We start from the raw sequence: 4,456 nt of genomic DNA, 5'->3' as shown, positions 1-4,456 counted from the left end.
TGAACACATAACGCGGTCAACACAGTTACAGCCCACCTGTAAATTGATACGTTTGTAGTGAGATGTAAGCAAATATAACACCCACACGAACAATCAGATCTCGTCTCTCCTACATAATTCGGCATAATGACACTTAGAATGCGTTATTCGTTGAAACTGGAACGAGCAAGAGAATACCAAATAGAAAAGAAAATCCCTGTCCAGTCTGCCGAATAAACAGAAGGAACTTTGAAACTTCCTGGCAGATTAAAAGTGTGTGCCCGACCGAGATTCGAACTCGGGACCTTTGCCTTTCGCGGGCAAGTGCTCTACCAACTGAGCTACCGAAGCACGACTCACGCCCGGTACTCACAGCTTCACTTCTGCCAGTTCCTCGCCTCCTACCTTCCAAACTTTACAGAAGCTCTCCTGCGAACCTTGCAGAACTAGCACTCCTGAAAGAAAGGATGTTGCGGAGACATGGCTTAGCCACAGCCAGGGGGATGTTTCCAGAATGAGATTTTTCACTCTGCGCTGATATGAATCTTCCTGGCAGATTAAAACTGGGTGCCCGACCGAGATTCGAACTCGGGACCTTTGCCTTTCGCGGGCAAGTGCTCTACCAACTGAGCTACCGAAGCACGACTCACGCCCGGTATTCACATCTTCACTTCTGCCAGTTCCTCGCCTCCTACCTTCCAAACTTTACAGAAGCTCTCCTGCGAACCTTGCAGAACTAGCACTCCTGAAAGAAAGGATGTTGCGGAGACATGGCTTAGCCACAGCCAGGGGGATGTTTCCAGAATGAGATTTTTCACTCTGCAGCGGAGTGTGCGCTGATATGAAACTTCCTGGCAGATTAAAACTGTGTGCCCGACCGAGATTCGAACTCGGGACCTTTGCCTTTCGCGGGCAAGTGCTCTACCAACTGAGCTACCGAAGCACGACTCACGCCCGGTACTCACAGCTTCACTTCTGCCAGTTCCTCGCCTCCTACCTTCCAAACTTTACAGAAGCTCTCCTGCGAACCTTGCAGAACTAGCACTCCTGAAAGAAAGGATGTTGCGGAGACATGGCTTAGCCACAGCCAGGGGGATGTTTCCAGAATGAGATTTTTCACTCTGCAGCGGAGTGTGCGCTGATATGAAACTTCCTGGCAGATTAAAACTGTGTGCCCGACCGAGATTCGAACTCGGGACCTTTGCCTTTCGCGGGCAAGTGCTCTGCCAACTGAGCTACCGAAGAACGACTCACGGCCGGTACTCACAGCTTTACTTCTGCCAGTACCTCGTCTCCTACCTTCCAAACTTTACAGAAGCTCTTCTGCGAACCTTGCAGAACTAGCACTCCTGAAAGAAAGGATGTTGCGGAGACGAAGGTGTACGCTACCCGTTCACCGTGCAGTTGTTCCCATGTATCGTGAAGACGCATGCCATGAATTAAATGTTCAAGTTCGATACATCTGTTCGTGTTAGGAGTTTGGTCTCTGTCGTTGAGCACACAATTGAAGTCACCACCAAGGATGAGATGTTCACGATAACCGCTAAGAAGAATGGGAACCTCTGTTTTATAAAATTTTGAACTATCTCTCTTATGAGTGCTACCTGAGGGGGCGTACACGTTAACAATCTGCACACCATTCACTCTAAGAGAAATGCCACGACCACTGGGCAGCCGCTGCACATCCGTAAAGGGTATACCGTCGCGCAGAAGGACGGCAGTGCCTACAGCATCCTGAAGATTGATGTTATCAATAAGAACGTAACCGGGCACTTCTAAGGCTGTGACTACTTCCTGTAGGAGGGCAATGTCAACGCTGGTACCATACAAGAAATCATTTAGCGAACGGAGTTTCACCGCACTTTGAATTCTATTGACGTTAAGTGTGATAATGTTGTAGGTTTGGCTGTCACCCATGATGGTTCAGAGGACAATGAGCTCTGAGTTTCGGATCGTCCTCCTCTCCGGCTTTGAACCAAACTCGTTGGCAACGTTTGGAGTACGAAACGAAATGTCAAAACCAATAACGGGTCAGGGAGGGGAAGGTCGCAGCGCGATGGTCATGCTCGAAGCAGCTACTGCTGCATCTCCTCGTTCTGCTGCCACCACGGCTCATTGCTGTCGGGGTGCTGCGCGGTGCGCGCGCCGCCGTGCCCGCCACCGCCGGTTGAGTCTGTCAACGTGGTCGCATCCGCCTGGCCACCACGCGGGGCCGTGACTGACGTCAGCGAGTTCCTGCGAGATCGCTGCTGCAGCTGCTCGCTGCTCTGCTCGCTCTTCCTCTTGGCCGTTACGGTGCTCTGATCCCTTTCAGCGCTCAGTAGTGCCTTCAGGTGTTTGGTTTGTTCACGAATGCGTTGTTGCCTCGCGGTGTCCTCGCAGCGCACGGAGCAAGAAGATTGAGGTTCAGTCTCGCTGCCACTTTCTGAAATGTGTACGGGTCCTAAATCATTCGACTTTTCCTCTTTGCTGCTATTCCCTTTGCTTCTCCTTCGGCGGCCTTTCTTCGTGTCTGCTACAGTCTCTACCGATAGGGGTGGTTCAGGCAAACTGATCTGCACCCGCTCCTGTATCTCACACGGCTTAGTTTCAGAGGTGGCTGGCGCATCGTTGGTATCCAGCGGTAACTGCCCCGGTGAGGATGACGGTGCCGAATCGACGTCCGTCCTACCGCGAATGTCTTTGGCACTGCATTCCACCTGAACTGGCATCTCCGCCTCGCTGACATGTTCCGGCTGCCGGGGTGGTGGTACAGTCCCCGCGACAACCTCACTCTATAGTGGTACTAGCTTTTCACTACCGTCTGCAGGACGTTCCCGTGGAAGTTGAAATGGACGTCTACGTGTACAGTTCATCCGCAGATGTTCAGTTGAATGGCAGATCGAACAGGTAGGGGGTTGACCAATGTAAGTTACCTGTGCACGACAGCCGCCAATGGCAACATACGAAGGTATATGCTTTTTCAAGTCTACACGTACACTGCGGACCCCGCTGTTAACTTGGTAGCGATAGGCACTCGACCATTTTTCATTTGTAACTGACAAAACAGCGCCGTACAGTGACAGAGAACGTGCAATCAGATCATTAGGGCACTCAGGTGGCACATTAAATACCCTGACGGTTCTTACTCCGTATCCCGAAGGCACGATTTGGACATTACTAATACTGCCATCATTATGACGGAATGGTCTCACACCAACATGCTCCTCAGCGAATTTCTCGTAAGTGTCACTCGAAATAAATTTGATAAATAACGAGTACTGCACAAAGTCCAACTGGAATGTGTCGACTATATCTTCAGGCAATTTCAAATCCTCAAAGATCCACTCATGAATTTCAAACGCTGTCGGTCGCAAGGCAACGCGATCGAAAACACACTGAACGCTGTTCGCTCTGTTAATTGTCGACATCTTACTTACAACAGTTATACAGAAACAAACGTTAACAGCGCTCGCACACGCTGCTCAGCTCTCCACCTCAGCACTGCTCGCGACGTAAACACTGGCCCGTGCTACCGCCCGTCACCGCGCGATGTGCACTGGCCGAGTGCCTGATACTGAGCTACCGAAGCACGACTCACGCCAGGTATTCACAGCTTTACTTCTGCCAGTTCCTCGCCTCCAACCTTCCAAACTTTACAGAAGCTCTCCTGCGAACCTTGCAGAACTAGCACTCCTGAAAGAAAGGATGTTGCGCACACTCCGCTGCAGAGTTAAAAATCTCATTCTAGAAGGAACTTTGCCACAAATTCTTATCAGTATACAGCAGACAATTGCATATGTAGAATAGGAAATGCTAATGTATATAGACTGGAAATCAAAAATTCAGTCTGTTTGCTTCATACCAGTCATAGCAAACCCTTTATTGGATAAGTAAGTTAAGGGGTAACAACAGAAGATTGGACAAGGTGCTGTGATGGTCCGAAACACCAGGTAGTATGATCACTGCATTCTAACGCAAGGCGACCAGCATGAAAAAGTCAGTGCATAATATAATTAGAGGTGCCTATTACACATATTCACTATACATTACAGAAGGAGTGTCGAATGCAGAAATATGTTATATATCCGGAGTGTATCATGTCATTTGCCCATTATAGGGGATGTAAGTCGGGGACTGTACCTCTTGTCACACACTCAATCTGAGTGGTTTTTAAGTTGCTACCTATTCATTGTGGCGGAGCTGAGTTACGTTTGTGTTGTTCTTTATTCTGTAGATGCCATCCCGCATCATAGGCAATGATTTGTTGATGTTGTTCTCGCTGGCGATGCGAGACGACATATTTACAGTTAAGTACTGTACGTGTTTGACATCAGGGAAGGTCATAAGGTAATATATGTTAGAAATAAACAACGTATTTTGTATTTTTATAGGAGCACGAGGTGCGATATTGGAAAGGCAAGCGAGGTCATTTGTCGACTGAAGGATAAGAGGGACAAAACAAAATGAGTCAGGAAAACGCTTTACGGAGCAGTAA

At 48.9% G+C, this 4,456-nt stretch overlaps 3 non-coding genes across 3 annotated transcripts; all 3 read right to left on the bottom strand.

Moving 5' to 3' along the window:
* Window positions 1-256: 256 nt before the first annotated feature.
* Window positions 257-331, bottom strand: Trnas-cga (transfer RNA serine (anticodon CGA)). Its single transcript has one exon. It is a non-coding gene; the product is annotated as a tRNA-Ser (tRNA).
* Window positions 332-546: 215 nt separating this feature from the next.
* Window positions 547-621, bottom strand: Trnas-cga (transfer RNA serine (anticodon CGA)). The gene has a single exon. It is a non-coding gene; the product is annotated as a tRNA-Ser (tRNA).
* A 227-nt stretch (window positions 622-848) lies between these two features.
* Trnas-cga (transfer RNA serine (anticodon CGA)) lies at window positions 849-923 on the bottom strand. Its single transcript has one exon. It is a non-coding gene; the product is annotated as a tRNA-Ser (tRNA).
* Between the last annotated feature and the right edge of the window lie 3,533 nt (window positions 924-4,456).

The sequence above is a fragment of the Schistocerca gregaria genome, chromosome 1, assembly GCF_023897955.1.
Source record: "Schistocerca gregaria isolate iqSchGreg1 chromosome 1, iqSchGreg1.2, whole genome shotgun sequence".
Taxonomy (NCBI): Eukaryota; Metazoa; Arthropoda; class Insecta; order Orthoptera; family Acrididae; genus Schistocerca; species Schistocerca gregaria.
The sequence above is the reverse complement of the archived record's forward strand: the minus strand, read 5'-3'. Positions and strand labels throughout refer to the sequence as shown.